This window comes from Mytilus galloprovincialis, chromosome 8 (genome assembly GCF_965363235.1).
Source record: "Mytilus galloprovincialis chromosome 8, xbMytGall1.hap1.1, whole genome shotgun sequence".
Taxonomy (NCBI): domain Eukaryota; kingdom Metazoa; phylum Mollusca; class Bivalvia; order Mytilida; family Mytilidae; genus Mytilus; species Mytilus galloprovincialis.
The window spans coordinates 91,876,276-91,887,836 of NC_134845.1; the positions used below are offsets into that span (position 1 = coordinate 91,876,276).

Consider the following 11,561-nt stretch of genomic DNA (forward strand, 5'->3'; position numbering starts at 1 on the left):
GTAAAACAATTCAAACGAGAAAACTAAATGTTAAGATTTAACAACAACAGAACGTATATAGTGCACGTCGTTACATATATGTTAGATTTCAATTACATCAGACTTAGAATAGTTAGTGCGTTTATAAGTGTGTAGAATAGGAAATCAATTTCTTAATGAATATGAAACGAAAATAACGAAAAAACTATAAAATGCTCTATACTATACGATACAATTTTCTATTTTCTTGATAGGGCTTCCATTTTGCTAGGACGCTGTGTTACCAAGCGGTACGTCTAGAACCCGCCCAGGACCGTTTGCGTGGACTCGGGACATACACAGTGCATTCAGAACATGTAATAGATGTTTTAGTGAGCGTTGAGGGTATATATTTGATAGACAATTTGGTATTTCATCTTATACTTTTTGTCCAAATGAAATCAACTCAATATTGAAGAAGTTATTGAGGTTTTAATCGGCAAGTGCCGTTATTGGGATATGCCATGCATGACCGATGATGATGGCAATAACCACAACTATCCTTTGCAAATAAATAAAAAAAAGCTTCCTATGGAAAACAAAAATAGTAAAGATTTAATGTTTTAGCTAAATATGTTCAACATACGTTTAGGTTTTTTTGTAACAGTTGCAGCCAGTTGAAATTTAAAAAAGTTGCACACATGGCTTGTCTTGTCAATAGTCCTGAAAGTTCCATTCAATTATTAAACTTTAAACAATTAATGGGTCTGTTTCCTTGCCAACAGTGGCCTCCTTTGGAATACAAACCCTGTTTCAAGTCCTATAATATAAAACTTCGAAGGTAAAGTTTACCATTTATTAAATTACAGTGTAAAGTGCGGTTTATTTTTTTTCTTGGGAGAGGGGGGGGGGGGGGGGGGGTCCGTAAAGGCGCGGAATCATGATTCATGTAGACGAATGTAGGCATTTGGCGTTTTGGGGTTTTGATTGATAATTCTCGGCTTTCGTTTAAATGATGTCAAGACAGTGCGTTTCAAAGTTGATATAAAACATGAACCTGTAAACATTTATTACTAAAGATAATTAGAGAACACATATTAATCAATACATTAATTAAATTCCGTTTGTTTGTTTTAGAATGAGGATAAAAGGGTTCATTTGAATTTTCTTTTCTGCTGGATTAATGTGCCTTTCATGAAGCTTAAGGTGGACGCTTCAAAGTTAAAAAGGAGGTAACATCAGTTGGAACTGTTTAACGGGGGCGTGGCTTATTAGTTGACGGAGGTTAACCGGCTCTTACAATAACTTGAATGACTGCAATGTAATCTTTTTGACTAGTAATAAGGTAGTTTAAAAAGAATTGAAAAAGATAGAAAACCGTTTTTAAATTTTGTTTATAAGTTTCAATATTCCAGTAATCTAATTAAAGATGGTTAATACCTATTTGGCCGTTTAAGCTAAATTATGGTTACTTGTTTAGTAATACACTTGTTTTATAATTTGGAAAACGGAGGAAAACATGTATCAGTTTCTTTTGCATTTTTAGAATGAGGATAAAAGGGTTCCTTTGAATTTATGGACAAACTTATTAATGAGACACCTTTGTTTACTTTTGCCAATTTAGACATATTATAGTCAACAACTAGGTCAAGGTAGCAATTTTGCTCTTTGCATGCCATAATTTAAAAGCTGTTTTTTTAACCAATCATGTCTTAATGGATCTGTTTATAAAAACCAAGCTAGTCTTCGTACTTGCTAAACACTACAGTGTGTTTCGTTTCTTATAATCTGATGTTGATTGCAGACATTTGTGAAAGGGGGACGAACGATACAAGAGGGAGAGTCAAACTCGTAGTTTGAAATTAAACTGACAACGCCATGGCTAAAAATGAAAAGACTAGCAAACAAATAATAGTACAGAAGACACAACATATAAAATTAAATACTAAGCAACACAAACCCTACTAAAACTGGGGGTGATATTAGATGCTTCCGAATGGTAAGCAGATCTTGCTCCGCATGTGACACCCATTGTTTTGCTCATGTTATTTCAAATCCGGTAAACAGTCTAATTTGGTAGGTCACATTCGTGAAAAGGGAAGGAGATTGTAGTAACGACATAAGGAACATATCCGATATCATCTGTGAAACGGTAATTCCATAATAGCCAACTAAATCGTGATGGCGTCCGTAAAATTTTCGAAGGGATGATTTCAACTTCACCATTTGGAACTCTTGGTCCAATAGCTTCCTTGTGAGAAGCAATCCTCTGTCAATGAAATAGGAAATACAAGCTTGAAATTATCGTATCAATAGGGGGATATATACTCCGTATGCAGGCGCTTCTGAAATGTTGCTACCTAGAAATGGAAAGTTCACAATTGGGAAGCTGAATCATCTCTTTTGTTGTGAAGTTTTGTTTTCAACCCACCCTCATTGTCAATTTCTATGTGTAAGTCAAGATATGAGGCAGACTTAACTGTATTTTTAGTATCCTTTATATCAATTTCGATGTGATGGATTCGTTCAACATAGTCACCAACGTTTTTGTAATATTTAGTGAGAGAACATCATCTTTATAGTGGAACGTAAAGTTGAAGGATATTGCTAACTTCTTATCGTGTTAACCATCTTAACATTATTCAATAAATAAGTAACCTAGACACTAAAAAAATGTTTTATTCAGTTTAAATATTTAAAAAAATGAAACTGGAGAACAATTAGTATTTTGTTATTCAAGAAACACATGTATAGATTGGATTTATAGAAAGAACACATATCAATCAAGTTATTTTGTAGAAAATCAAAGGCTCATATATATTGCAATGGATTTTTGTTTTTTCAGCCAATGGATTTTGTTCTTGACATTTTCAGCCCGTAAAATGCAATTGTCAGTTAAATGTGATTGCTTTTTGAAAAATTCCACGAGCGGATTCTATAATTACATCTCGTGCGGTACTTGCCACTTTTACTGCTAAATCGCGAAAAAAATCCTTTGATTTATTGACGAGGGTTTTCTCAACCCACCTGTAATCTATGCCGTTAGCATCAAAGCGAATAACCAACTTGTTATAACACTCGCCATTCTGTACAACAATGGGTATATCTCCATCGTCTATATAAATGAAGACCTCCAAATCATTTATGTTCGACACGATGTCGTGGATCTTTGTTCGTAGTTCTCCTAATCCATTTTTTTCAAATTCCAGTAAGACAGCCTTGTGGTCCGTCAAAATTGTGTGAATAATCTTATGGTTGCAGTGTCCCTTGTATTCCCTCTGAAAATGTAAATCAAATTCATGTAATCTTTTGTACTAATACTTTTTTGAAATCAAATATGAAAACATAGAAATAACACATGTGCAATCCAAACATTTGCTTTCAAATATCACTCTGAATAGATAAACTTATTTATTTTTTTGTTTTAAAAAGTTTTGTTCATCATACACATTAATATTTACTTAGTGTCCATACATAAATACCCAATATAGCATTTGTAAAGAACAGAAGCCCATCATTGTTTATTCTGTATTGTAAAAAAGGTGAATAGCATGGAAAACAATGTCAAAGTAGTGGTCTAGGTGAAAAACTTTGAAATAATCGCCTTCTAGGATAGACTCTTGATTTTAAAAATCTGAAATAGGTAACAGATACAACAGAACAAGGAAGACGAGCATATCATTTTTTTGTACTGAAACGATAAGAAATTAAAATGGAAATGTATTCTTCTGGATAAACTAATATATGGTCTTGAATTTAAACTTGAGTATAGTATTTTAAAATTACCATAGTTCGGTTCTTAAATTGATCTATAAAATCAGCCTAATTACCAAGTTTATAAATATCTTCATTCTTGTTTATTCTAAGGCAACAAAGTCGGCAGTTTTTGAATATATATTTTAGAAACTGATGTTTTTTTAGCATTTTTGAATATATAAGTTTGAGGGAATATAATTCTACATAGCATTTATATTTATTTATATAAATAAAGAAGCAAGAACATCAAACTGGCTGCACTGACGATCAAGTAATCAGTAGACTTGACAATATATTTGCTGCATTTTTGGGGTAAAAAGTATTAGACTTCCACTTTTTGAATTAACATTTGGGTTCAGTATTTTATTACATGACTCTTATACTCACCGGAGCGTCAGACATTTTGTATTTTAATCTGCAAAAAAGAAAGTAAAACAATAAGATTATACGAAAAAATTCAGCACTAATGTGTTGATTTTTACAATGAAAAATATGGATTATTTGGGGGAAATTCATTTTCTAAATTTGTAAATATAAATCTATGTTTACAAGTACTAGCATGACGGACCTCTTCTAATATATTTAAGATGTATTTTACTGTGGTTATTTCTGGATTCATATGCCTGTATAATTCAGGAATGTTTTTCCCTTTTTAGTTTTGTTCTTTTTTCTGTTTTTTTTTTTTAGTTCATTTAATGTTTTTGAGTTAAGTGTGATGTGTCCATTTGACTAAACTATTGTACATTATTGTTTATGATTCAGCTGTAGCCAACCTTTCTGTGAGGGATATTCGCCCATGGGTAGCCTGGGCTGCTTTTGTGCTGTTAAGCTATTTTGTTGCGCTATTATATTTTTGACACATCCCCCTTACCTTTTTCAATTCAAAACTGCATTACATAACTGAATAAAATGTACGCCTAAAACGTGTCTACGAAATATTAATTATTAAGAAAAAAATAAATGATTTTTTAGTTCGAATCCTGCCCCTGTCAAAACCATTTCATATTGAAATATTTTTGTAAAATTGTGAAAATCACTCTAATTCAAACATAATTTTTTATGAAACTGAATATATCAAGATTTTCAATTTCATGAGTAACAACATATTTGTTACATTTGGAGGACGTGTTTTGCTACAAACTATCGACATTTCGACTGAAACCAACTGCACTGTTTTACTTCTTGTCTTATTTCTTTAATAATTTAATTAGGCTGACCTTATACATATGACTTAACCAATTCGTCTTGTAAACATGTTAAAGTTTGAGCATTTGTACACAGATGTATTTAATCAAGAGTTGTATAAACCCACCAATATTTATGTCTTCCCTTCACAAAAGGAATGATATAGAATAAAGTTAACCAAAAATAATCTTCAAAAATAATCACAGAACTTACTGTTAGGCTAATGTTTCTGTCAGAATCTATTTCAGTCTGATTTGTCTATCTGATTATCTGTATCTGATTTGAAACAAGGGAACATGTTCTTTATAATGTGGCACACAAAGCACCTTGGGAGTAAGCATTAAAGTAGTACCAGTTTTTTATTGGCTTTTATTTCTCATATCATATTGAAATAAATCACGTGTTTAATGTTCATTAATCGTTTAGTGGGCGTGTTTAAAACACAAGTGAATTAAGCTAATATAATTGTTTCCTGCTTGTGTATATCATCCAATTTATTCATGTTTATATTGGACATATAACGGATCGTACCGAGTCAGGTATGCATTTCTATATGACATTATTTGATGAATGCAGATAACTAATGTGAATTTTTATTTAAAAAATTACATGTATAAAGCATTCTAAAAAAGTAATTTTAGAAATTCCAACAAAATATGCATCTTGTTGGATAAAAACAACTTATATTGATGAACAAAAGTACTTTTACGAAATAAAGAATCTTGATTTTCATTAACACGACGAAATAATCTCCGCTTACAAGTTTAACCCCGCCATATTATTTATGTATGTGCCTGTCCCAAGTCAAGAGCCTGTAATTCAGTCGTTGTTGTTTGTTTATGTGTTACATATTTGTTTTTCGTTCATTTTTTTTTATAAATAAACTCATCATAGATACCAGGACTAAATTTAGTATATACGCCAGACGCGCGTTTCGTCTACAAAAGACTCATCAGTGACGCTCGAATCCAAAAGAGTAAAAAAGGCCAAATAAGGCCGTTAATTTTCTCGTTTGAATTGTTTTACATTGTCTTATCGGGCCTTTTATAGCTGACTATTCGGTATGGGCTTTGCTCATTGTTGAGGGCCGTACGGAGACCTATATTTGTTAATGTCTGTGTCATTTTGGTCTCTTGTTTATTAATAGGCAAATGACGACACGTTAATTTTAATTTTCTGAAATTGTATAAGCATATGCATTAACAACTTATTTGGAAAACATAATAATATATTCATTTAATTCTTAGATTTTAAATAATAACAATAAAAACAAAATATAACAACTATCCAACAATGGAATAAAACTTTAAGTCTCAACACAACCTTTTCATATATTGATCAGATATGATTGAGAGAGAAAACAACATGAGTGCACAAAGTTCAGATAAGTGCATTTCTTACCTTTACAAGCAGAGATTTTGATAAACTTTAAGCAGACAAACATTTTTAAAAGTTCGGAGGAAAGGTCTGTTCCATACCAGACGTCTGCACAAGTCTACTCCCGACATAAAATTTGGACAGGTTTGTGTTTGTCAGATTACCGTACTTGATACTGTTAATATTATACCTAAGCTTTAATCATGTAAGAAAAAAAATCGTTTTGTCATTTTTTTTTCAGTTACCAATTTACTATACTCCTTACTGACTCTGATACATATTATACTGATTAAACGTTTTCTTTTTCTTTTATATTCGTGTATAAAATACTTGAGCACTATCATTAATTTGCAAAAGAATATATATTAACATCTGTTTTTATATATATATGTAATAAACTAATTAGCTTTTATTTTAGGGACCCAAAAGAATTGAAGGCTATTGAAAAGAAAATGAATACCGGGGTATGTGTAACCAGATACAGGAAAGTTTAAACACACACAACGTGACGTTGATTCATGTTAAATGATAATAAACGTGTATATATATGTCCGTTTTAATATTAATGTATTTATTTATATATAAATAGACTCCTTGAACAATATCAAAAGATATATATATATATATACAATGTATGTGTGTAGATGATATTGCAAAAGAAAAGAAAATGCACCAGCAAACAATGAAAGAAAACAAAATCAATTACCGTCACAAATCACGAACTTTTAAAAAGGTTTTATATAACAACATTTTTTTTATTTATTTATTTGCTATTTCAAATATTATCAGTTTTTCTTATAGTTTGAATTCATTCTCAAGTTATTATTTCACATTTTTTTTTTAATTTGAAAAACCAGAGACCATCAACATTTGTCGAGCAATAAATTCATGTTACAACCAGACAATAACAATATTGAAACAAGTTGCTTTCTTTAAAAAAAGAAATGCAATCGTAAACCCAAATGCTTGTTTGGCATTATATATATATTAGATAATTGTTTAATAAAGATGTATTGTCTTATCTTACTTTTGTTGTGCATAAGAATTAGAAACTGACATTGCCTGTTTAGTGGTTTAAATAATGTAATACCGGCTTCACACATCAACGTATAGATCCGACGTACGTCGGCCGAGGTAAAAAAAATCATGCACGCTACCAAAACGCTAGTAATTTTGATGCATTCAACCTGTCAATCATATCTGTATCGTGTGCACAACGAGCTTAAAGCGTGTATTGGGTGTGCGTAAAGCGTACCTTAGCGTTTCTCCTGGTCTTCCTACATTCCCAACTGCAGGTCTGTCTATATGTGAATGTTTGTCAATAAGTCTGTCACATTCGCCCGTCTGTTTACATGTTTACCAGTCCGTCTATGTCCACTGGTTCGTCTACATGTTCACTAGCTTTGAAATAGCTTTCGGTAAGTGCGATTATTTCAGTGATTTGTGTCTATTGTTTTTATGTAAGTGATTATTGTGCACCGTACCCATAATTTTAGGGACGCGAATTGCAACTGATATTTTACAGTTTTTCTTGCGATGTGTTGTCCTTAAGGTTCGGTTCTTTTGGGAGGGTTGGGTTTATGACCACCACATTGTTTATGTGCCAATGTCCATTCTAAAGCCAGGAACATGTAGTACAGTGGTTGTTGTTCATAATTCATGTCGGTCAAGTTGTTTTCGTAAATTATTTTGTTATCAATAAGGCTGTTTAGTTTTGTTTGATTTTTGTTTTTAAATCTTAATGGTCGGGGCATTTAATAGCCGACTAAATAGTAGTTTTTTTTTCATTTTTGGAGGCCGCTCGGTGGCCTTTAAAGACTTACTACCACGTCATTGTAACTCTGGTTGGTATTTGTATCATTAGTGCTGGACCATGGTCGATCCTATATGCACCTTTGAGGCAGGCGGGATATTTTTGTAGATCTTGTACAGCTCAAACTAATGTGAGTAGTTCCTGTACTTCTATGTCTAGTTCCATGTTGCATGGTTAGAGAGGGTGTAATATCTTCTGTAGGTTTGATGAAGTTTCACCCGTATCGGACTTCTTTTCCTAAATGAAAGCTTTAAGGCGACGAGTATTTTTGTATGCAATGTGCCCTTAACGTGTCTAAAACTTATCTGTAGCGTTTTCAACGCTCGTGTAGCGTGTATATTATGTGCGTGCAGATTACAGGTACATGTATATACGTTTGACAAACGCTAGAGCTGAATGATTTTTTTTATGTTCCATTAAAATTTTCCTGAAGTAAAAGCGTTCACCAAGCGTATATCTTTGCATTTCGACGTACTTCAAACTTATGGAACGCGTGTTGAAACGCTTGCGTAAAGTTCCTCTGGTGAGCAACTAAGTTACGCATACGATCGATGATACGGACTTTGTTAATTTTCTTTTTTGACTGATTGTTTTACATTGTCATTTCGGGGCCTTTTATAGCCGACTATGCGGTACGTGCTTTGCCTGTTGTTGAAGGCCGTACGGTGACCCATAGTTTGTATTTCTGTGTTATTTTGGTTTCTTGCAGATAGTTGTCTCATTGACACCAAACCCGATATCTTCTTTTTTTATATTCGATATCTTATCGCCGACCTGGTTAAGTCTGCTAAAAATGCATGCATGATTCATTTTTAGGTTATCAGTCGTAATTAAAGTGGCACATTTAATTCGTTGTTTCATTGCTTGAAGTATCATTTCTTACATCTGCATGGTCAAATGTGTATTTTTTTAAAATAAATTTAGATTTCAGTCACGGTTATTTTTTCTCCCTTCATATTGAATATCTATACTTATCAGTCGCATTTTAATGACGAAAAGGATTCAGAGGTTATTAAAAAAAGTAAATAATGTTGCAATATTTAAACAAAGAAAATAACTTTAAATTTGCAATATTAATGAAAATAAATACGGACATAACTTTCATAATAATTTTAACGTTATTTTCAATAAACGATTTTTTTTTAAATCCTCGTTTTTACACCTATTTGAGGCACGTATTTATGACTATATTTCCATATTTCCATGTCCTTGGTCTATCCTAGACGTAAAATTTCAAAAAGTGCTAATACTTTTTTTAAAGATATTATTTTTAATTGTTCTCGTTCAAAATATTTTATTTTTTCATATTCAATATCTATTTAATTTTATTTTTAATAACCATTTTTTTTTTTTTATTAAAGTTGCAATATTTAACAAAAAAAAATAACTGTAATTTAATCATATGCAAGAAAGACTTCCCTTTAATTTCAGTATAAAAAAATAAATAGCTTGCTTTTTACAACATGTACATCTTCACTAGTGACTAAACGTAAAATCTAAAATAAAATGCTACTAAAACTCTTTCTAAAGATTTTATTTTTAATTATTCTCGTTCAGAATATAAAGCGCATTGTTTACATGAAATCTTATCTCATATCTAAACACAGCTGGTTACATCGTTTGACTAATTAAAATACTACGCATGTAGGTTAATATTAGCAGCTTGTAATCGTGTGCAAGAAAATATTATATCATAATAAATTTCAGATCATACGTAAAATATCTCTATAGCAACTTAAGATGCTAATGCATATTCAACAGATTTGTAAGCTATTGCGCATGCATTTGAAAGGTGGTCATAGCTATTGCGCATGTATTTGAAAGGTGGTCATAGAAAGACCAGAAGTGTTCCGACTAACATCCGGTGTTCCGAAAGACTACATCACTCGTCCAATATATACTGCGTAAACCCTCAGGGGTTTACGCAATAAAACGTGTCCATAAATGAGTTTCTCTGTAGTTTATCTGACGTATATATAAAACTTAGTCCTGGTATCTATAATGAGTTTATTTACAACCACTGGGTCGATGCCACTGCTGATGGAGATTTATTTCCCCGAGGGCATCACAAGCCCAGTTGTCAGCACTGTTTGTGCTGACATGAATTATCATTGATATTGTTATATTTATCAATTAACTGTTTACACAATTTTGAATTTTTTGAAATACTAAGGCTTTTCTACCTCAGGCATAGATTACCTTCTCTGTATTTGGCAAAACTTTTAGGAATTTTGGTCCTCAATAGTCTTCAACTTCGTACTTTATTTGGCCTTTTTAACTTTTTTGGATTCGAGCGTTACTGATGAGTCTTTTGTAGACGAAACGCGTATATATACAATTTAGTCCTGTTATCTATGATGATTTTATTTATATGTAGCTAAATACATTAAGCTTTAGATTTTTAATGGTTCGATGTGTAACAACAGAATTATAATATAACTTAAATCTTTTAAAGGACGTGAGCAAAACCACTAGAGTAGACAAAGTAGAAGAGATAAACAAGAGGTCATTGGCCAAACTTATCATCAAATATTGTGGAAATGAAGGAAACATGACTGAAGAACGAAACACGTCACTTAGGAAACTTCTTCAAGAAATTATACGTTTCTTAGATACTGAAAACAATTGGAGATGGAAAAATGCTGAAATTAATGTATACGATAACGAGTACAACTCATTTACAATCATCAGTGGAAATGGAGACAACAAATATATTGTACAATTCAAAGGGCAGACAGAAAATGTTGAAATTATCAATATAGAAAGACCATACAGTTGTGTTCTTCTATAACTGAAATTGAAATATTTTTTGTGACATAAAATGTTACTGATTGCATATAGTTTGATAAACTATTTTCACTTAAAAGATTGTTTTGTAAAATTATCAGTCCCATCAAATAGAAACTTTTATACATACAAGCAATTCGTAAGTGTTGTGGAACTAAACCGAGGAAATATCTGTAAAGCATTGAATTTAATTCTTTTAAATGTTACTACTATCTTCATTAAATCATTTGTCTGCTGCTTCAACTATCAAACATATACATGTACAGCTTTCTGTCAACAAACACCAAAATACAGTACATCGATGTATTCAACCTTTTCGAATATATAGTGCTTGAACAAGATTTACTTTAATTTGATGCCAAATAGGCGGATCGAAAGTCATTTTGAAAAGAAAACTTAATCATGTTAATGTGCAACATTCATATGGCCTTTCAAAGAAATTAAAAGATGTTTCTTTTTTTTACAGGCATGTTTTAGTGATAATGTTGGTTATACATAGAGATGTGTGCATATGTTGTTACATTTGGAAAGTTTATGGGTGTTTCAGTACTTTAACGCATTTAATAATGATTTTCTATGGGACTTTATACATAACTGATTAAAAGTCTTTCATTTTTTTTCATAAACAAAATCGATGGAAACACTAAATTCTTTGAATGTTTTGATTTTGACAAGACGCTATTTT

General features: G+C 31.7%; 2 long non-coding RNA genes across 2 annotated transcripts; one reads left to right on the top strand and one right to left on the bottom strand.

The window, feature by feature from the left end:
• Positions 1-2,622: 2,622 nt before the first annotated feature.
• LOC143043675 (uncharacterized) lies at positions 2,623-5,226 on the bottom strand. The gene is made up of 3 exons (XR_012968541.1): positions 5,113-5,226; positions 4,102-4,129; positions 2,623-3,236 (listed from the first exon to the last, which is right to left on the bottom strand). It is a non-coding gene; the product is annotated as an uncharacterized LOC143043675 (long non-coding RNA).
• A 127-nt stretch (positions 5,227-5,353) lies between these two features.
• On the top strand, positions 5,354-11,345 carry LOC143043676 (uncharacterized). Its single transcript, XR_012968542.1, has 3 exons — positions 5,354-5,438; positions 6,695-6,740; positions 10,545-11,345. It is a non-coding gene; the product is annotated as an uncharacterized LOC143043676 (long non-coding RNA).
• Positions 11,346-11,561: the final 216 nt, after the last annotated feature.